The sequence below is a fragment of the Podarcis liolepis genome (assembly GCF_965112155.1).
Source record: "Podarcis liolepis genome assembly, chromosome: 3".
Classification (NCBI taxonomy): domain Eukaryota; kingdom Metazoa; phylum Chordata; class Lepidosauria; order Squamata; family Lacertidae; genus Podarcis; species Podarcis liolepis.
The window spans coordinates 106,885,243-106,908,494 of NC_139557.1; the positions used below are offsets into that span (position 1 = coordinate 106,885,243).

The 23,252-nt window shown below is 45.4% G+C and overlaps 1 protein-coding gene and 1 long non-coding RNA gene across 14 annotated transcripts in view; one reads left to right on the forward strand and one right to left on the reverse strand.

Annotated features, from left to right (window-relative positions):
- Positions 1–23,252, forward strand: part of LOC310702799 (uncharacterized protein) — a 328,820-nt gene that overhangs the window by 208,117 nt on the left and 97,451 nt on the right. The window lies entirely within an intron of this gene.
- Positions 19,794–21,551, reverse strand: LOC310702972. The gene is made up of 2 exons (XR_014523850.1): positions 20,872–21,551; positions 19,794–19,969 (listed from the first exon to the last, which is right to left on the reverse strand). It is a non-coding gene; the product is annotated as an uncharacterized lncRNA (long non-coding RNA).

Below are 23,252 nucleotides of genomic sequence, written 5' to 3' on the forward strand. Positions count from 1 at the left end.
CATCCCTGACTACTGGTCCTGTTAGCTAGGGATGATGGGAGTTGTGGTCCCAAAACAGCTGGAGGGCCAAGTTTGGCCATGCCCGCCTTAAAGGATGGGGCAGTGAGGGGTCTTTCTTCTTCTTTGATGATCACTCATAGCTGAGCAAGATTGTCTTCCATAAACACGGTTTTAACAATGAGTCTGTAAGTTACTGTGGAGGCCAATTCTGGATCCACACGTCCTTCTACAGTGGGGACGTTGGTTTCCGGGTGGGAGTTGATCACGGTGTGGATTTACCAAGCATGCCTTCCTCTTAGCATGTTTCTCCCTTGTGTCCTGAGTTTGAGTGTCTACAAAGCCCATGACACCTTTGGTAAAGGCTGTTCTCCAACTGGAGCGCTCGCAGGCCAGTGTTTCCCAGTTGTCGGTGTTTATACTACATTTTTTTTTAGATTTGTCTTGACACTCTTTAAACCTCTTTTGTTGACCACCAGCATTACGCTTTCCATTGTTAAGTTCGGAATAGAGTAGTTGCAGTGAGGGGTATAACCTGGGTTAACCCTGGAGTTAGCCCTGCTGGCACTCTGGTCCTGAATTCGAGAAGAGCAAATGGCAACCAGCCCTCTTCCCAAAAGGATGTTTCCTTCCTTGTCCTCAGGTGCCAACCTTCTCCCTCCTGCAACCCTGACTATTGGATGAAGGGAGGTGAGATCTGTAAGCCCTGGAGAGGCTGGTGCCACTTAACAAGCCTCAGTTGTTATTAGTAATCAAATTTAGTTTGAACAATGAATGCAAGCGTGTCTGTTGATTAAATTACTAAGAACAGGCATTATAACCGCACAGCGATTTATATGAACTCCCGTGAATAATTAAATCTATATTTTAAAATATATATTAAAAAAAGCCTCCCCCTTTTGTCAAAGTGATGGAAACCTCGGGGAGAGAGTTTACATATTGGGTTTTTTTCCGGCTGAAGCTCTTAACCGAGTACTGATTGACTCCTGTATAATTTTAGAACGAGTTCTGTGCTGTTGCCATGCTGTATTATTTGAATATGTGATTAGCATTAATTTCCTCCTGCTTTTGCCTGTAGCGATGCTGAACGCAGGGTAGAAAAGTGATTCAATACTCACTTGTGGATGCTCTCCAGCTATAACAAAAGGAGCAATCTAGCTGGGGTGGGGGGGTGAGTGGGTGTGACAAAAATAGCATCCTCTTGTTTTGGGACCGTTGCCACTTACTGCCTAAGCTGCAGGGTCCTTCCAGAGGTGTCTACCTAAACTCTAGCCCAGGGGACAGCAAACTTTTTCAGTAGGGGGCCAGTCCACTGTCCCTCAGACCTTGTGGGGGGCCAGACTATTTTTTTTTATTTTTTTTTTGGAGGGGAATGAACAAATTCCTATGCCCCACAAATAACCCAGAGGTGCATTTTAAACAAAAGGACACATTCTACTCATGTAAAAACACGCTGATTCCTGGACCGTCTGCGGGCCGGATTTAGAAGGCGATTGGGCCGGATCCGGCCCTCAGGCCTTAGTTTGCCTACCCATGCTCTAGCCCTTGTAGCAGTAGTTTAGAATAGGGGGAAGGGTCTCTTGGGAGGGGGTTTCCTACCTGCCCCCATATGCTTTTGACTACAATTGCCATCATCCTTGACTATTGGCTACGCTGGCTCTCTTATCCTGCCTTTCTTCTCTTTTCCCGTCCCTTTCATCTCTCTCTCTCACTCTCTCTCAAAGCAAATGTTGTGTAAATCTGACACATCTTAAATTGAGCCACAACCCACCCATGGGCCACAAATCACTACAGCGAGTGGCTTGGAACGCGTTCCGTGATTAATTAAACTGAGACACAGAGGCATCCATTTGAAGTACAGGGCTAAATCTGAAAAAGAAGCCCTCTGGGATCCATGTAAAATATGCAGTCCTCCCCATTACATTGGTTTTAGTATTAAAAATGTAATAATAAAACAGTTGGGGGGAGCGGCCAAAAGAATATTTAGTGTTTCAGTTTTGATTTATTGCCTGCCCTTCACTATAAGGTCCTAGGGCACGTCGCAAGAATCTAAAACCCAATGTTAGAAAGAAACTACAATCAAATTGTAGGGTGGGTCCTAAAAATATGTATGTCCTTGAACTCTGATAATGCCTCTTGCTTGTCTGGATAGATAGAGGTGTGTGAGCATCTACAGAAACTAGCTTGCTGTGCAGAGATGAAAATGGACATTTATTGCTCCTCCCACTTTTGCTTTTGGCCCCACCCACCACTGTCACATGGTCCTCAGAAGGAATCGGAGCCCTTCGAAATGAAAGCAGCTCCTCACCCACCAGTCAAAGACCAATGGATTCCTTGATCTAAAGGAGATGGGGAGGTCTTAAGAGTAGACTACTTTGGGATGGGTTTTTTTTCCCTGTCGGCTTTTAGCTGTGTGGTTTTAATAATTCCTTATGTGTTTATTTATCCATTACGTCCACCTTTCCATCCAAGAAGCTCGAAACAGATGAAAACCCAAAAGCCGTAATACGTACAATTAAAAACAAAGCCGCGGCAACAATTTCCATAGCCAAACAACCTGAATCAAGCTTTGATTCGTCGCCCGCAACAAGATTCTAATCAGCTAAAATAAACTTGCACGTTGCATGCATTATCTTGGTGCCCCTTACCTCTCTGTCAAGTGGAACAGAGTAATTATAATTGCGTTGCTGATGAGCGAGTGAGACCGAGTTGAGAGCGGCTCAGAGGCTTTAAACTGGGGCAATTCCTAGGCTCACTCTGCTTCGGCTCAGGTTGTGCATGGTGTTGATCTTTGATCATGTGATCCTTTCTACACACACACACACACACACACACACACACACACACATTCTTCCCTAAAGCTGCTCCCCAGGTTGCATCTCAGAGGCGTACCTAGGAGTCCGAGAGGTTGGCCACAGCCAAGTGTTCAGGCCCATGGAGGTGCAAAAATAATGGGTCTCCCCTCTGGCTCAGAGTGCCTATGAGCCCGTCTATATGACAGAGGAGGAGGAGGAGGAGTGGAGGAAGAACAGAGCAGACCCAACCCTGATGGCTGCAAAGGAAGTCACTGGCGGAATGTGAAAGGCAACAAAAAACACATTTTGTGTGTGTTCCATGATGTCTCCCAGCTTTGGAGGTGCCAATACAGCTCCTTGTCAAGGGCACAAGCGAGCCATTTTTAACACCGTGGGGGGGGGATGGGTAGGATCCGTGTGTTTTCCCCTATGGGGCCAAAAAGCAGCTGGAGGGACCTGGGGGGGGGGTGGGAAACTGTCGGAGAGGGAAAGATTAAAATGCCTCTCCCTCTGCCATATTGCAACTTGCATGAGTGCTTTAAGAAAACGTTGTGTGTTGGGAGGTGGCTGTATGTGATGAAGGGCGGGGCAGGATCTCCTTTAGTTGGACCCAGTAGGAGAAATGCAAGAACTCCTGAAAGCCTGCTGTGATAAGTTTGCTAAGCATTACCCTAAAAATGAAAGTTTGTTCTGTCGTGTTTGCGTGTTAATGTGCATTAATATATACGGTGCTTTTAATCTAGACTAAAGAAATTTTTTGTTAATGTACTTGCTATTCTATGTATACACATAATGACATGACGCCTCTTCCCAATGACATTGTACAGCAGTGGAAGCTCTCCCTATAGAATGCCCTCCCCAGGGACGTATGCCTTGACACCAATTTTGCTATCCTTTAGGTGCCAAGCGAATTTTTTTTAAAAAAAAGCTACTCAGACATTTTAAAGCATTTTTTGTTACCTTAAGTATTTTAAACACTCTGACCTTTAATTGCATGTTTATCAGCTAGTTGTCTTGCATGTGTTTGTCGTTTTTAATTTCTGCAAGCTTCCTTGAAACGATTAACAAAAGGAGGCAAATGGGCAAATAAATGTGTTTAAACAGATAATTTATTTATATTAAATTTGTATGTTGCCCTTCATCCATGGATTTCAGGGCAGTTCACAACATAAAAAATACAAGATAAAATGCACAACTGCCATGTGCAGTTGTAACCTCATCCACCGTTTTGGTTTAATTTGAATAGTTGCGGGGTGTTTGTGTTGGACTGAAGTTATAGTCCTGAAAGCATTGCAAGGGAACAGTGGCAGGCAAAGCACTCTTCTTGGGTAGATGTTGCCCAAAGCAGCTATTCTGCGTCCTCTTTTTTTCACGAGCCTGTAGAATTTCACCCACTTGTACAAATGACATGGGTGTTTTAAATCTTGGGACTGTCTTCTGATCGCAAATCATACACTTGAGATTTTCCTTTCATGCCCTTTGACATAACTGCGAGCCAGCAAAGAAATCCAATCAATCATAAGGTCCCAATGTGACATTTTCTCCCTGATAACAAAGGCCACTTTCTGGCCCGGTAAAAGCACCAGGTGGCAGACCCACTGCAGCCTCGAGGGCTCTGGTTACATCCAGCTAATGGCCAGTCCACCCATGACGAATTTGCACACAAAGGCAGCCAGCAGTCTCAAAGCGCCACACCAGTCCAAGCTCCGTTGAAGTTAATGGGGCTTGTGGGCTTTGACGACGGGGCTGTCCAGCAGGGAGCTCTTAATCCCTGCTCCATCTTTTCAGCGTCTTTATTTTATAGACCGTATGGAAGATGGCGCAGAGAGATAAGGTGGCATTTTACGGGGGGGGGGGGCGCAACCGAAGGCGAGTGAGCATGAAGGTCTGTTTTGGAAAACACAGGTGCTGAGTGTAAACAGAGACAGACTCCTGTCTAGACAGTGTGCTGCTGCAGGTCCACGAAAGGGAACTGCTGAGAGTACATCTACATCCCCTCTGAATGATGGCTATTCATGAGTTTTAGCATTCAGCATTTATATAGGAGCTGCACTTAAAAGAGACCAAACTGGCTAGACCAGTAGGGCGACTGACCTGACCTCTTCCAAACACTTTTATCAAAAGGCAGTATATTCAGGGAGGATGAAGTCACTGATGTTGTTATCCAAACATTGTCTGCAATAAAGTGTTGTTGTTTTTTAAAGAAAAATCTTTTTCTCTCATGCTGCTTTAACTTTGGGCCAATAGAGATCATTGAGGGCGGACAGACACGCAGGCAGAACAATTGAGTTATTGGTAAACAGGGACAGAAATATTATCTCTGGTTTTTTAAAATTCTGGACATTTTTTATTTTTTATTTTCTAAAACAAGCAACGAAAAACATTATGAGCTTCTATTTCTCAGGCTGTGTACAGATGGTTCTGTGGCACCCCTGCTGACAAATGCAATGTGTGAAGTATTTGGAACAAGAGCAACTGCTGTCTTAACACTGTTGTGGCATTTAACCCTGATCCAGGAGCAGTAGCTTTTGCATGATTCAGCCATTGATGAATGTGCATAAGGGTGGTCTTCTTCTTCTTCTTCCTTGGCTCGTGGCTGAGTCAGATTGTCTTCCATGAACACGGTTTTGGGATGGGTTTTTGAAAGATGCCTGCGCTTGAATTTGTTTTATGTGTGGAGATCAGTGTACAGTGGTACCTCGGGTTACATACGCTTCAGGTTGCATACACTTCAGGTTAAAGACTCCACTAACCCAGAAATAGTACCTCGGGTTAAGAACTTCAGGATAAGAGCTTCAGGATGAGAACAGAAATTGTGCTCCGGTGGCGCAGCAGCAGCAGGAGGCCCCATTAGCTAAAGTGGTGCTTCATGTTAAGAACAGTTTCAGGTTAAGAATGGACCTCTGGAACGAATTAAGTACTGAACCCGAGGTACCACTGTATGCTGACCAACTGTCAGGCACTGGGGAATCAGATCCCTCCCACAGTGGCAGCCAAGAATCAGATAAACGATAAAAGTTCTTACCAAGCAATTTATTCAATAATTCACAGAGAGCGACGAAGGAATGCAGTCTTCCCTAAAAGATGGTGTTGCTCCAAGTAAAGTTCCCCCCCCTTCGTCTCCCCTATTCTACGTCATTCCTGCTCCGGCTAATCTGAGCTTTCTGCCCATGAGCTTTCTGTTCTACTACCCTCAATGCCTGCCTAGTTCTGGAAGAGCAGGGCTCAGGAATGCTTTCCAAAGACAATGAGTCTGTCAGCTATCTACCCCCCAGTTCTTCTTCCCACAGTTCCTCTTCCAGTATTTCCCAGCTTCTGCCCTCTGCAGCCTCTGAACTATGCCCTTCTGCAAACCACTGTTCTAAATCTATACCATCCTCCAGTTCTCAGGAAGGTTCAGGAGAAGGGGGACAGGACAGTCCCCACCACTCCTCCTCAGTCCAGCCCTGACACCAACGCACAAGTCTTCGCAGGAAGGCTCTATTCTGAGGGCATGAGTATCACGACGACCGGTACATTCTTAGCTGCTGCAGCCTTCATCCACCTTGACAGCCATTGTAATATACCGCTTGTTATCTTCCACCTGTTCTGTCGTTGAGGACTTCTTGGATCATTCTTTGGCTAGCTCCTTCCCCCTTGACCCTGCCATCTTGGGTGACCCCCAATGGCTTCGCTCACAAGGGTCGTAGGAACATGCAAGCTTACTCACCACGACAAGGTGATGACCCAGTGAGTGAGTGCCCATGTATACCAGGAGCCTGGCTGAAACAGATGCCTGTGTGTTCTGTCTTGTATTTGTGTTCAGACACTTAGCTGGTTATTGCTTGGTTTTCTATACATTGACAGATGTTCAAGGGAATGGTTGCAGGAGCTGAGTATGTTAGGCCTGGGGAAGAGGAGACTGAGAGGAGATATCTGAAGGGCTGCCACATGGAAGATGGATCAAGCTTGTTTTCTCCTGCTCTGGAGGGTAGGACCCAAACCAATGGCTTCAAGTTACAAGGAAGGAGATTCTGACTAAACATCAGAAGGAGCTTTCTGGCGGTAATAGCTGATCAGCAGTGAAACGGTCTCCCTTGGGAGGTGGTGGACTCTCCTTCACTGGAGGTTTTCTGAAACCTCAGAGAGCCACTGTCAGTGTACACGATACTAAGCTAGATGGGCCAATGGGCTGACTCAGTGTAAGGCAGCTTCCTGAGTAATAATAATTTTAGTATTTATACCCCGCCCATTGTGCTGGGTTTCCCCAGTCACTCCTGTGCAAGGAGCAGCACTATTGAATAGCACCCATGTATGCCAGTGGGACGTACCCAGGAGAACTGTGTCCTCTAGTCTGAAGCCTGCTTCCTCACTCACGCTGTCCTTGCCCTCTTATCCCTTTGTGCTCCTGAAATTCTGAAATTTGTACCTTGTGTGTAGTTTGGTCCCTAGAGATCCACATAACTGTAAAGAGAGAGAGAGAGAAACCGCCATGCCTCACTATTTCTGCTTATTTGCGGTACAGCCATGAATCAAATATTCTTTGTATCCTTAACTTGAGAACCGCAGGGCAGGAATTTACACAACCTGTGTTTTGTAAAACTAAATACATTGGCATTGGAGAAAGAGAGTCAGCGAAAAGGAGGGGGAAAGCGAAGCCTCCCAGCACAGCATCTGTTGTTTGCTATTGTTGGATAATCAAACAAGCCTTTACACTGAGGTCAGAAGCCAGCACAGCTTTTGCAACTCAAACGCATTCCTTTGTGAAGAGACTTCATGCTGATGTACCCGCATACAGTGGTACCTCGGGTTACAGACACTCCAGATTATGTGTTTTCGGGTTGCACACTGCGCCAAACCCGGAAGTAACAGAATGGGTTACTTCCAGGTTTCGGTGATCGCACATGCGCAGAAGCGCTAGATTGCGCTTTGTGCATGCGCAGAAGTGCCGAATCGTGACCCACGCATGCGCAGACGTGGTGCTGTGGGTTGCGAACGTGCCTCCCACATGTTCCACAGCTGTACCTTGTTTGCCAAATGCCTTGGAACTCGTACCTTTCAGCTCCCGAACGATCGAAAAGCGGAAGTGAGTGTTCCGGTTTTTGGACAATTTTCAGAAGCCGAACATCCGGCATGGTTTCTGTGGCTTCCGATTGGATGTTCCTGCAGCCAATCAGAAGCCGCGCCTTGGTTTTCGAACAGTTCCTGGAGTCATTTGAAGCACTCTGAAACGAGCTCTGAAGCCATGGCTTCCTCTTCCAAAGAATTCTGGGAACTGTCATTTGTTAAGAGTGCCAAGAGTTCTTAGAAGACCCCTCACAGAGCTATAATTCTCAGTTTACCTTTACCAAACTACAGATCCTTGGATTTTTTTATGGGAGGATGGGGAGATATGACTTAAAGTAGTATAAGACAGCTTTAAAAGCTGTCTTATACTGTCTTTGTATGCAATTCCCTTTCTGTCTTTGTATGCAATTCTGTCTTTGTATGCAATTCCCTTTCTCTCTCTTTTTTTTGCAGTTCCTCAAGCCATAACACACCTTTTGTGCAGACTTACCTGGATTATAAAGTTCTACTGTCGTGTTCTGTTTTATGGTTGTGTACATTAACTGTTTTATTGTTTTATTTTGTGATAAGTATTTATATATCATGGTTTTAACATCTCCTGTCACCCACTTAGAGATTATGTAAATCCAGCAGTACGTATAACAATATTATAAATAAACAAATGCCACTTTATTATATTTTTATTTACTTGATAAATTTCTGCCTCACCTTTCAGGGAAAACTATTGCAACACAGCTTACAACAAGTGGGGAGAAATATATCTCAAAAAGAATTAAAATCTTACTATAAAGTGTTGTAGAGAAATTGGGGGTTGGCTTTTGCTGCCCAGCTCCCCAAGGGACTCTGATGATTGGTCAGAGAAGAATGGATAGAGCCTGGAGGCAGGATCCAGTGTTTTATAGGGTGGCAGCTGATTGTGTTGCTTAGCTGCTGGTAAGGCTTCTGCCAGTGAAATGTGGAGGGAAGCTATTTTTGGCAATTTCCTCTCTCTCCTGTAGCCCCCACCCACGCAACATCTCTGACTCTGCTCCAAAGGGTTCCCCAACCCTTTGAAGCAGATTTAAGGGTGTGTGGAAAGGGAAGTTGTCAGAAATTACAATAGGATACAAGTCCTGGTGCCAACTGTTTGATTGTAAGTGATTCAGTGTGAACAGTGGTAAGGCAGGTAATTGACAATGTAAGAAACAAATGCAAGAGCTGTCATTCGCTGGGCACATTCCTTCCTGCACATGGCCCCGTGGACTGAAGGAGGAAGGAAACACATGGAGTTAACTCTTGGATGTGAGCATAGGTACCGTGTGCCCCCTACTTAGGGCCAAGAGAAAGAGGGAGCCATGGAAGAGACTCCATTGCAGGCATAGGCAAACTCAGCCCTCCAGATGTTTTGAGACTACAATTCCCATCATCCCTGACCAGTGGTCCTGTTAGCTAGGGATGATGGGAGTTGTAGTCCCAAAACATCTGGAGGGCCGAGTTTGCCTATGCCTGCTCCATTGTTTTCAGAGGGGATGGATGGCTCATGCGTGCCCATGGATGAAAGGCCATCTCTAATATATATATTCTTTTCATTTAATTGGTCTCCAATAATAAACATGTGTTCTTTTATCTCTCAGCTCTATCAATTAAAATTTGTCCCAGCGAGTTGGACATAAGCCACATGCAACGATTGCACTTGTTTTGCATATCATAGCTTATCAAGGGAGATGTTCCGTGCTTGCTACATAGTTGAAATGCTTTTTATATGTAAACTTTGCAGTGTGTGAAGCAGCTATGGCGTGGCTTTTTTTGACCTGCTCTGTCAGCCGTCACTTGCAATCCCTATAATCCTTCCTTCTTCCCTCTCTTCTCCTCCAGCTCATATCAAAAAGCCCTAAATTATTTGGAAATCCCAGTCAGCAAATAAGTTTATTTTAAGGAAAGGGCATGATCTGCGTGCCTTTGATGCGAGAGTTTTTTAAAATTATGCTTTGTTGTTGTTGTCGTTTAGTCGTGTCCAACTCTTCGTGACCCCATGGACCAGAGCACACCAGGCACTTCTGTCTTCCTTTGCCTCCCACAGTTTGGTCAAACTCATGTTAGTAGCTTTGAGAACACTGTCCAACCATCTCGTCCTCTCTCGTCCCCTTCTCCTTGTGCCCTCAATCTTTCCCAACATCAGGGTCCTTTCCAGGGAGTCTACTCTTCTCATGAGGAGGCCAAAGTATTGGAGCCTAAGCTTCAGGATCTGTCCTTCCAGTGAGCACTCAGGGCTGATTTCCTTAAGAATGGATAGGTTTGATCTTCTTGCAGTCCATGGGACTCTCAAGAGTCTCCTCCAGCACCATAATTCAAAAGCATCAATTCTTCGGTGATCAGCCTTCTTTATGGTCCATCTCTCACTTGCGTAACATAATTGCTCTGTTGTATAGGATTACGATTCTTCCAGCCACCTTATTATGCCATCTAAAAATTATACACCCCACTTAATTGAATTGCTAGTTACAGCAGTCACTTAATTTACCCGTACCACGTTAATGTTCATATATTAGCAATCTCAATAGAACAGTGCTCCAAACCACAAATAGATATTATCAGCTGCCTGCTGCCATCTCTGATCTGTGGTGTAACAGAAGGCAGACGAGTGTGGGTGGGTAAGAAATACACATCTCAAAGCGACCCCATTTTTCATGTTTGTTGGTGCTTATCATGAAATATATCTGGCCGTAAAACACCAGGGCCGGTTCTGATCGCTGCATAGACAATGGAATGGGAGACGCAGAGTAGAAAGGCTTAACCTGCCAAGATGGAAATGAGGAACACAGATGACTGAAATAGAAAAATGACTCGCGTGAGAGGCATAAGAAAAGCAGAGAGGAGAAGATCAAAATGATGAACTGGCTTCCTTTCCTGCCCTGCTTTCTAGTCCCTTTGTGCATTAAGGATAATTATTTTAACATTAAACAATCCCCTGTGCCTGTTGCTTTTACTCAGAGAACGCATGGGTGGGGGGAAAAATCTTCCTGTGTATACCAAGAGTTCTCCAAGTTTGTTCAGCTCATTTGGCAGTTGCCACTGAATTATTGCAGAAAATTTCAGTGGATGGGAAATATTCAGACCTAACATATTTTTGAATGGTATCTGTGTGGTTTTCAGTTATGTGGCTCCTTTTCTGCTGCTAGCTTTTCTGCTTTAGCTGAGCTCCAGTTTACACGAATAAAAATGTATGGATAAACATAACGTGGGGATACTCCTATGCAGCACCACAGCTCATCAGAATGAGTGAAAGAAGTGAGATCGAAACCTACAGGCCCAATTTATTAATGGCTCACACAGAAGCTTGTCCCTATACTGCATATAACACCAGTGTCTCACAACAAATGTAACTGATCTTCAGAAAACAACACCTAAAGAAAGAGACAATGCATGTGCTTTTGTAAATGAGAAAAATCTTTAATAAAACAACAGCAACAACACAGGAGCTTGTGAACTACCCTATGTGCATAGAAACCTCCAGCTGCCTGGAGCAGCTACTGGATATGGCCTTCCTACAGCTGTGGTAGCCAACGTAGTGCCCTCTAGATGATGTTGGACCACAACTCCCATCAACCCTAGCCAACGGGGCTTGGGAATTATGGGAAATGTAGTCCAGCAACATCTGCAGGGTACCACATACACGCAGTGGTAGTGGTAGAGCCATTCTTGATAGCTTAGTCAAGTAGAACTTGAGACTCTTCAGGTCATGGGTTCAAGCCCCGTGCTGGGTGAAAATATTTCTATTGGGCAAAAATAACTCCTGCAGGGATTGGACTAGATGACCCTGGTGGTCCCTTCCAACTCTCCAATTCTGTGATTCTTTGTATGGTGCCCTAAGCTCCTTGGAAGGAACCAAGATTCTTGTTCCAGTAGACTCATCTGCCTATCCCTCTTTGTCTAAGAGCTCAGTGCCCCTCATTCTTTACCACCTTCCTGAGAGACCTCCATGTCCAAAGACTCTCCTGTAAGGTCTCAGCTTTCTTGCCCAGCTTCCCCAAGCCTACATTTCAGCACCCCACAACTCTCTCCCATTGATCTGCTGTCTCCTGGACACAACGGTGAGGAAACTCTCCTGCTGACCCATATAATGAGGGATCTGAATGGAATGCACTTATTCAGAACAATGGCAAGGAGAACCCCAGAACCTTATCCTGAAAGGGGAAGGAGGCAAATGTTAGCAAACTCTCCTAGACCATGATTGGCAGGGCCTAAAGGGTTTCCCCTTTTACCTGTCCTTTAGCCCGGCATATCGTATAGACATGAGTTATCTCATCCTGGGGCTATGACAGTCATACAGCCAACTCCAGGTTCCAAAGTTCTTAAAGCTTAGGTAGGGCTGTCTTACAAGCTGATTTTCCAGGACATGTCCAGGAATTCGCCTCCGAAAATCGGGCAAATGTCCCACAAAACGGGCAATGGGGGTTAAATCGTGCCAAAAATGTTTTTTAAAAACTCTTAATTATTATTATTTTAATCTCAACAATGTTGGGGCCTCCCTAAAAACTTTTTTTTTGTTTTTTGAACTATGACAGATCTAGTTGATAAGAAAATGTGATTAAATCCCTGTCATCTGCACCCAAATTTACTCTCAAGTTGTACAAACTGTTAATTTAAAATTCGCTGGCAGTATTGATTCTGATGGTGATATTTGGAGACTTCAGCATGTTTGACATTTGAAGTAAGACACAAAAAAGGAGCTGAGGTATGAGGATCAGGGCCAAGAGTGACAGAGGCCCAGATACCATGCAAATCAGGAGCTGAGGGAGATGGGAAAGACATAGAAACATCATTTGTGCATCACCCCAAAATAGGAAACGCATCTCCAAAAAAGAGATATTTGTACAAAATTTGTATATGCTAATTTATTTATATATAGATTTGCATGTGCTCATGTATGAGTATTAGGATTCTTGAACTCTAAATCAGACTTGCACAAGTCAACTAGAGGACTGTCCTCTAGGAAGTAGAACATATGGCTGTTCACCAGCAATGAATATAGTCATAGAGGGAACAGAGCCAGAAAATGCCTTGCCTAAAGCATTCAGCCCTGACCGTTGGAAGGCAGCGATTAGGAGAAACACCATTCTCTGTATGATCAAGAGTTATTCTTATCCTTAGGCTACCAAGAGAGACTTTGCCACAAGACGGCTGGTCCCCAAATTCTGCTCTCTAATTAGATGTAAATGAATTCAATGCTCCAGCTTTCTGGGCATTGCACTGTGATAAGAGGAACATAACGTTACTGAAATCATCTCAAGGGAGCTTTTTTAAAAAAACTTTCTTTTAATGTGATTTGAATCTTGGTTTAATTTTTTGTCTGATTCTTTCTCTCTTTTTTCCGCAACTGGGAAACTCCTTTTTAAAGAACCCAGCTGGGGCAATCTCTATTGGCCTCCAATTTTGGCTCTGGCATGGGTAGACTGTGTCGTTCCTGAGCAGTTGGCTGCAGCCAGCATTAAAACAAAAAAACAATCCCGGCCTTTGTGAGGTGATTGTGCTTCAGTCCTTTCGAGAGGGGTATGGAACTCCCACAGATTTCTTTAAAAATATCTGCCTGAACCCTGTGGGAGTATGAAACCACAGCCATGGTTCTGAGGGCCAAACTGGACGTATTGGTGTCAGCAGACTCCTTTGTTTAAACCAAAGTATTCCCCAATATAAAGCAGAAGGGTTGGTGCCCAGTTTCCAGAGTAAAAGGGACACACGATGGAAGAGAACTGAACCTTCCTCTTCCCCTGAGCATTTTTCTCTCTCTGCCTCACTTTGGTTTCAGAGCTCAGCTGAGGAGAAAACTGTACCTGAGGAGCAAACTGTGGGTGGGGGAGAGGATTTAGCATCCCCACCCACATGTCCCTTTCGAGTTCAAAAACAACAGCAGCCCAGCCCCATTTTCTAGACAACCAGTGCAGTGCAGACCCAGGTTTAAACAAACAGCCCTGCTGATTTCACACCTTAGGTTTGCCTAGCAAATCAAGGAAAAGGCTCAGCAAGATCCCCCTTGATGTGCTCTGCACGCACAACGTTTAAGAAAGCAACACACGCCATAAAAGATGTTCAGAAATCTGGCATGCATCTTGGCTATGGGGACTTGCTGCCTGTCTTGCAGGCCTTCTCCCACCTGGCCTGGGAAGACAGAGCCCTGACTGACTCCAGCTACAAAAGCTGAGACTGCTGAACTAACTCTTGGGTTACTGTTGTATATTTATTTTTAGATCTTGCTCCGATTTAATGCGAAAATTGTTCGATTTGGTTGAAGCGTTTTATTTGTTGTTTATGACTATTTTTGTTATGTTTGTAATTGTGTGTGGGAGTTTTTTTTCATGTTGTAAGAGGCTTTCAGCAAGATTTTAGCAATGGAAAGGGGGCATGCAATTAAAATGGGTGTGTTTACATCTCAAATCATACCGCCCCTGAAAAGACACAATTCACACCTTTGTGGAGTGTTATTGTTTCTCTTATTTTGAGAGGGGCATTTTCCTCTCATATGGTCCTAAGTAACCTTATGAATGCACTTAGCGGTGAGGAGTTAAGGGCCATGAACCATGAAGTCCCTGGCTTGAATTTCGCCTGAGGCATGAATTTATCTTTATAATTGTATGATTATATTGTTGTTGCCACCCACCATGGGACTTTAGGGTAAAGCATGGGTAAGAAATCTTATTTTATAAACATGAAGTCTTTGCATGGCCTGAGGCAATCCGCTTTCTCTCAGCCTCTGCCCACTCCATCTGCAACACAGGGATGATAATACCAGCCTACCTTATAAGGTTGTAAAAATTTCTGAGATAACGTATCTGAAGCACTCCAAACACCCTAAATAAGTGTGATCAGCAAGTCGGGCTTCGGCATAGCCCCCCTTTTTATTGTGTCAAATTATGAAGGGAAAGGGGGCGTAATTAAATCTACATGAACATCTCCGATAACCTAATCTTAGCCACATTGGGTCCCGCAAAGCCTTATAAAAACAATGGTTAAGAAAGTCACCGTAAAAAGCAAAGGGACTGTGTATATTTTTAATATCCTATTCTAATAACTGCAGGAAGATTTTCTTCCCTGTCTCATACAATAATGTTGAATTGGGGATCTATTTTTACATATCGGTTTATTTTCACACTTCTCCAGTGATTTTCCAAAAAAGAAGTGAAACCGTTGAGGGGGAAATCAAACACAATGAGGTCTGAGGCACTCGGACGTAGACACAATGGGGCAGACAGAAATGTGACACAGGTCATATACGAGCTGCTGTTTAACTCACAGCTGTTTATATGAGCACTCTTGGGAGTTACCGAGCAGAAAACGGGAGTGGTTTTCTTTTGTTTTTGAGGTGAAAATGAAACTTTGTCTTGTTTTGCTCCTATTTGTTTACGTGCAGATAGGTTTTTAAAAGCGGGCCCACGACTTCAGCCTTGCTGATGGAAAGCCAAACTTATTCCTGACCTGTTTAGTCATATCTTTTAAATTAAAAGGTAATGTTAAGCAGAAGGGATAAGCAATGCAGGTTTACTAAGTGGAATGTCCTCCAAATGAATGGGTGTGAAGCAGCTGTGGAGGCTGTTGACCTGATGGATCAAATTCATTATTGACCTCAATCTTTCTATGCCATTTAAATATGGCAGTCTTTGCTTCTTGAGACTGCGTGAGGTGGGGTTTTTTTTGGTTTCTACTCCTGCAAATAGATCCGAAATGTGAGTAGGGATTGATGTAATGGAGATCACTGACATAAAAGCAACACTTCCCCCCACCCCAAGCTATGGGGAAAACAATTTTTCCCTCAGCAGTTCCAGGGGTGAGTGGGAATCAGGGGGACTCTCTTCCACTCTGAGGGAAAGATTGCTCGTTCCACCAATGCAGTCTGTTTCCTTCCTCTCCCTCTCACCAAGCTGATGATACATTTCCCGCCCATATCAGCAATATGGTAGAAGGAGGGCAGAACAGACCGTCAGACTTGCCAAGCTGTCAGATGTTGTTATAGATTTATTTGCATCCTGGCACTGTGGAAATGTTAAAAAAAAAAAAAAAGTACAAAAGCTCTGCCCTCAAGGGGCCTGTCTACAGCAGACCCACTGAAGTTAATGCACATGACTAAATGTGGTTCCATTAATTTCAGTGAGTCTCCTCTGAGTATAAATTAGTTGGATACAATCTACTGCAGGGGTCAGCAAACTTTTTCAGCAGGGGGCCGGTCCACTGTCCCTCAGACCTTGTGGGGGCCGGACTATATTTTTTCGGGGGGGGGGGGAATAATGAATGAATTCCTATGCCCCACAAATAACCCAGAGATGCATTTTAAACAAAATCACACATTCTACTTATGTAAAAACACCCACAGATAACACAGAAAAGCATTTTAAATAAAAGGACACATTCTACTCATGTAAAAACACATTGATTCCCGGACCATCTGGGCCCTGATTTAGAAGGCGATTGGGCCAGATCCAGCCCCTGGGCCTTAGTTTGCCTACCCATGATTTGGAGACACTTGCCCACTTAGAATTGATCATGTAGAATTGAAAGACTGTTAATAGTGTAGTTGTAGCTCCTTGGCCTCAAAACTCCCCTCACATTGTTAAAACTGGGACCAATGGCCATATCTTTTGTCCTGGTCGTATCCACACCATCTTGTTCTTCCCCCAAAGGTGCTTGGGAAGTATAGTTTGTTAAAGGTGCTGAGAATAGTAGCCCTGTGAGGAGTCTCCTAAGAACCCTGAGCACTTCTAAAAAAACTACAGTTCCCAAGGTTCTTTAGGGGAAGCCATGACTGTGGTATAAGAGTGCTTTAAATGCATAGAGTGGGTGCAACCTGCTGTCTCATCCAGCAAAGGATAGCCACAGGGCTTCTTTTGGGGGCAGAACTCACCAGAACTCAGTTCCAGCACCGTTCATGGTGAGTTGCGGAACCTCTTTTCCAAGAAAAACAGCACTGCTCGTGGGTACCTGTGCTGCAGCCCCAAGAGCTGCATGAGTGATACCCATTCTAGCAGGAGAGCCACATGCATGCAGATCAACCTTGCTGGATTGGGTTGAGGGAGAATACTGTTGGAGTGCTGCAGGCCAACAGTAAGACGCCCATATTTTAGAACTGGTAAGAGTTGGTTTATTAACTTAGTAGTTTTAAATGTGGACCTTAGCCAGGCTTGCTCCTTCTGTTAACAAACACAGAATAAATTTTAAACCTCTTGTTTAAATTTAGCCCTTTAATGAGAACAAAAGCATGCGCAGCATAAGGCTACCTCTCCCCTAATGACCTTCCTTGATGAAGTGCCTGGGATTGCCTGCAGCGAGACTCATTCAGACATGAGGGAGTGAGTCATCAATACAGGAGCCTGTCTCAGCGGAGAGGGCAGTGGGGAGAGGCACATAACTTGGGGGGGGGGAGAGATTTCTTGTTTCCTTCTTTATTTCTCTGCTGCCTGCACATTGTTTCATTTTCCTCCTCTTTTCATTATCATTACAGTCATATCTCGTGTTGCGTTTGCTTCACGTTGAGCGTTTTCAGGTTGCGTCCCGCAGTGACCCGCAAATACTGGAAAGGGTTATTTCTGGGTTTCACTGCTCGCACATGCGCAGACTCTCAAAATGATGTCACGCGCATGCGCAGAAGCGGCGAATTGTGACCCGCAGGTGCGGGTTCCGTTCTGCTCATGTTGCGAACAGGGCTCTGGAACAGATCCTGTTCGCAACCAGAGGTTCCACTGTATTGCATTTTCCTCCAAGTCACTCAAGGCTGTTCATATTCCCCTTCTCCAGTTTATCCTCACAACAACCCTGTTAAGGTGGGTTAGGTTAAGAGAGAGCGATGACATAAGGTAAGCTTTGTAGCTAAGGGGGGGATTTGAACCTACAGCTTGCCATTCCCGCTGGCTCAGCAAACTCTTACATAATAAAAATGGCAGAATAGATTAGAACTATTCCATTCTAACATGTCATATTAGAGAGATGTAGTATTAATTGTGAAATTTACAATGCCAAATTATAAAAACGATATCTGGGGTGAGGGGGGTTGGGACATCCGGCTGGTGGAGAAGCAAAATTGAATATCTTAATAGCCGCAAAAGACATGCTCTTGACAGAGGCATCGCACCAACAAACAGGGGTGCCAACTTAAATAAAATATTTTTGGGGCCCAGGTATGCCCCGCCTCACATAACTGATCACATGATGCAGTGCACACACCCCATTTGGATGGGAATGCCCATCAACTTTGGGGGCCCTGGCCCCCTCAAATATTTTATTGTGGGGTCCGAAGCCCCCACAGCCCCTAGGAGTTGGCTCCTATGCCAGCAAAAGTTGGACACACTGGTGTTATGAGGTGTACAGACTGGTTGCACAATGGCCTCATGTGCAAAACAGGTTTTACTTTCATGAGGTAATGATCAAAGGTATCCTAAGATTAGACACTGAGGTCAGAGATAGGAGAAGTTTCCTCTAGTTGAAAAATGTGTAATACTTCCTGAGAAGCAAAAGTCACCCTATTACATGGTGCTGAACTATAATATAGTCCCTATTAAACCAACGTACATAATTTGCTGCTCAGAGCTGTGCTGAGGTACATATGCACTGCTGAATTCAAGTGGTGATCCCTTCTTTCTTGATCCAACTAAAAGCTAACTACAGAAATGTTCCTCCTCCTCCCCACTGCCATGGCCTCAATTTCATAACTTTTTTTTTATGAGCACAAACTTCCATGACTACATGCAGGAGAAAAGGTCAAGAGGATAAGAGGAACCTGCAGCAGAAAGCTCACAAGTACGCATTTGTGCTGGTGATTTTATGGGGTGTGGGGGACAATGTGTTCAGAAGAAAAAACAACAACAGAGTGTCTTGTGGTACCTTCAAACTTAACAAATTTAATATGGCCTAAGCTATCATGAACCAGAATCCACTTCATCATATGGCTAAAATGTTGTCCTCAGTTGACAGGTGTGTGTGTGTGTGTGTGTGTGTGTGTGTGTGTGTAGAGAGAGAGCAGTGGCGTAGCGTGGGGGGTGCCAGGGGTGCCAGCCGCACCGGGCGCAACTTCTGGGGGGGCGCGCTCGCTGCCTCCGGAGTCGCCGAAGAGCCTCGGGCGCAGGCTGTAGCTGGCAGCGGCTCTCAGCGCTCGCCGCGGTCCCCGCGTGTCAGGGCCACGGAGGGCGCGCCAGGCAGCCCCTCCTCACCGACGGGCAGCGTTCGCCTGCGGGGCTCGGCCAGCGCGCTTGACTGGCCGCGTGGAGTCGCCGAGGAGCCGCCGCCGCCTGCCATGCCGCCCTGGCTGCTTCAACCACGTCCGACAGCCGGCTCGAGGCTCCTTCCGGCCGGGTCTCCCGACGGGGCGCTGTGGGCAGAGGCTCCGGCACCAAGCGCCACGCCGCCCAGGCTCGGGTCGCTGTCTGGACGCGCGCAGCCCGCCAAACGCGCCATCGGCGGCGCTCTAGTGCCTGCGCGCCAAGACCGCCCACCCGCCCCGACGGGGCTCCCCCACCCGCGCCGGAGGCCGGCCGACGCACTGGCCCCAGAGCCGCCCCCTCCCCGCGCCAGAAAGAAGTCGCGTCGGGACTAGCCGGGCCGGGGAGGGAGCCCGAGAAGGCTGCGCCGCGACGCCCAAAGACGTGCGTCTTGGCGTATTAATGACCATGGTTAGGTGTTAGGGGGCGCAAATTACTTGCCTTGCCCCGGGTTAGGGGGCGCAAATTACTTGCCTTGCCCCGGGTGCTGATAAACCACGCTACGCCGATGGTAGAGAGAGGAAATGTAAACAGTGAGGTTAGATGAAAATGAAACACAAAAAATACAATCTGACAATTAATTTTCAGCTTAAGTATGCAAAGTTAGCACAGTAACCAAGCATAACAACTGCAGTTGATGACAAGACACTCCAGCATTATGTTAATCAACATCTGCAGTGGGATAGGAATCCCTTATCCTGATTCAAGCCAGAGGTGGCAGAATTGAATTTTTTGGGGGGTAAGTTGTAGTGAAGCTGTTTCTCACTGGAATCTCCTTTTGAAGTTCCTTTGTTTGAGAATGACCATTTTCAGCTCAGGAGCAGAGTGTCCTGGGAGTGTGAACGGTTCTCCCAGTGGTTTCTGATGTCAGATTTGTGTCCATTATTGTCTTGCATGGAGAGTGAACTGTTTGTCCTGTGCAGAATGCATAAAGGCAAGATAAAGATAAAGGAGGTATACAAATTACCGCAAATAAATTAAAAATTAAAAAGATGAGCATGAACGATCCTATTACACTGTGGCTAACATTATTAGGTACTTTAATAGTGTTGCCTGTTTAGATATGGCAAATGGGTCTGTTGTGAGGTCTGTTCTCTATGACTGTGTCTCTGTTGGATGCTTTGTCAATGGTGTTCAGAAGGTGTCAGTAGTGTAGGAAGGCAGAGGCAGGGGGCACACCAGGCGTCACCGGGGTTGTAGGGCACCAGAGTCACTGTCCCTCCCGGGTGCCAGGCTTGGGCAATCTCCCAAAAAAAGCTCAGCAAGTCTGGGTGATCTTCCCAAAAAATGCAATCCTATACACATGTACTACAGAGCAGGTTCCATTGAACTCAGTAGGTCTTGCTTCTGAATAGACATAGATAGGATTCTGCAGCTAAGCAGAAAAACCATACTGACAGAATCTCTTGATTTTTTTTTTGTTTTGAACAAAAAAAACCCTAACAAAAAAAACTAACAAAAAAAAAAAGAATCTCTTGATTTTAAGATTGGCTCAAGAGACTCCTTCCTTCCTTCCTTCCTTCCTTCCTTCCTTCCTTCCTTCCTTCCATCCATCACATATTGTGCACAATACTTTCAACTATTTCTACTCCTACTTCCCCCATTATCAGCTTGTCTACGTTGATTGACAGTGGCTGTCCAGGGTTTCAGGCTGGGGTCTCTCCCAGCCCTATGGGGAAAAGCCAAGGAAAATCCATGTGTTGCAGGGGGTTTGACTAGATGACCCTTGTGGTCCTTTCGACTTCTACAATTCTATGAGTCTATAAGTTTTGAACCTAGGGGTTTTTTGCACTAGACCCAAACCTGTAACATCTGACCTGCAAGATTGGTGGGAGCATCCTTTCTTGAATTGCTACTTGGAGTCCAGCTGTCCAGATACATCCTCTGAAAAACTTCTCATAATTCTTCCCTCAAATGTCAGAGAGAGAGCCAGGTATTGACTGAGTGGAGGTGGGGAAGCTTTGTGAATACACTAGGAGGAAAAAAGCAGGCCCAATGAAGTCATACTCACAGCAATGTGAGCTCCCCCCCCCCTTTACATCCTAAAATGACTGGGAAATCCCATTGTTGGGAAAAGAAGGCAGCAGCAGGATGACCACTTCCTCCCAAGAGAGAGTCTTCTTCCTTCTGCCAGTCATGACAAGCAAGAAGAAGAATCTGAGTAGAAAACTCAAAGGCACCCAAGGTCATTTCACAAACAAGCAGAGCAAGAAGGAGAAATGACTAATTCATCGATAGTGGGCCAAGCCAAAAAGAAGAACAGGAGGAAAAGCTTATGTTAAAGTGGATCTACAAGGCTCAACTAACACCAAAGAAAACCGGCCCCGAGGTGAAAATCTAAGCTCCGTGAATATGGAAGGGCGTGTCAGGATGTACTCCCATTCCTGACTCAAACAGAGGCTTTCAGGTAAGAACAAAACATCAAGAGCAGGAGGAAATCCTGAAATGACTGGGACATTCCAAAGGAGGCAGGTGTCCACGAGTAGGTTCCCAAGGAACATATACTATATCATGGATTATTATATGGGTTGCAGCTTCTTCCTGCCAAAGACAGCATCCAAAAACACCTGGGACCCCACCTGCCTAATGAAAGTATGGATACTTGGCGGCTCCCCACAGAGCGTGGGAAGAAATAGGAATACGAGAAACTGTCTTGTAGTCAGTCCATTGGTCAACCAAGCTTGTCTACGTTGATTGACAGTGGCTGTCCAGGGTTTCAGGCTGGGGTCTCTCCCAGACCTATAGGGAAAAGCCAATGAAAATCCATGTGTTGCAGGGGTTTGACTAGATGACCCTTGTGGTCCTTTCCACTTCTACAATTCTATGAGTCTATAAGTTTTGAACCTAGGGGTTTTTTGCATTCAAAGCATGGGCTCTGCTACCACTGAGGCACAGCCATTTTCCCAGGCACTCCCAACAATTCCCAATGTTAGTGATGGCTGTAGTGAGCCACTTCACCAGGGTTGAGAGTTAGGAGCTTCCTTCTCTAGAGGACACCAGCAGAAGGAGAGAAAAATATAGTTTACATGCTGGAATGGATTGGTACTGTGAATATCATACTCAGGGGCCCTCGTGATTTTGCATGTGCACCCAATCTGTTCCTGGAAGTGTTTAGGCTCTGGGAAAAAAGAAGACAAGGAGAGTCTTGCAATCCACGAAAGACTGGATCCACCTTCGAGATTAATGGTGAGTCTGGGAATGAAGTCTAACCTTGCCCTTATGAAACTCACTGAGATTCTTAGACATGGAAAGCACATTCCGCTCCGAGACATGCCTGGCTGAGATTAGGGCTACAAGCAGAGAATTTGAATGGACTTCATGGGAATTTGATCTAAAGATTCAAAAGTAGCATTAGCAAAAAGACTGGAGAACAAAATTCAGGTTCCAGATAGAAAACCAGTAGACCGTGAGAAGTTGAAAATAATTTAACTCTCACCAGGAACTATATTAAATGCAGGTTATCAGAGATGCCTTTCCTCCTCTTGCAGGAGAGGGTGGACTTTCTCATGTCAGCTTGTGGGTGTTAGCCACAAGACCCTGATTCATATCTTCCAGGACCCCTGCTTGGTGCATGAACACTCAATAGTTTCTTTGTTTCCTGGCAGAGTGGAAAAGCACACCCCCAAAAAAGTACAGAAGTGCTGCACACAATAATTTGCAGACACCCAACTGTCTCAGCTTCACGGTGTTGATAGGGGGTGAGGGGAAAGTGAGGCTAAGTCCTCCAGGCAGGGCTGGCCCAAAACATTTGGCACCTGAGGCAGACCCCCCCCCCAATGGTGCCTCCCTCCCTGCCAGGGAAGAATCTACATCAGGAACAAGGGGGAGTGGGAAAAGATCAACACTGAGATATGCTACCCCAGAGGTCCCTGCCACCTGAGGAAGTCATCTCACCTTGTTTCGTGGGTGTGCCAGACCCGCCTCTGGGTCAACTTAAATTCTAAACAGAAAAATAAGCACCTTGGGCATCTATTCTGTGCCATATGCATGTCTCTGGTCCAGCACGGAGAAGATACATGGAGACCACCATCATCATATGGTACCCAGTCTAGTGGGCTTTAGAGAATGCTTTAGATTTGCCACTGCTCTTGAAAGCGGGGTTTATTAATTTGGTGGTTTTAAAATGTGGATCTTAGTTGCTCCCGCTGTTAACAAACATGGAATAAATGCTAATTCTCTTTGTTCAGCCCTTTCATAA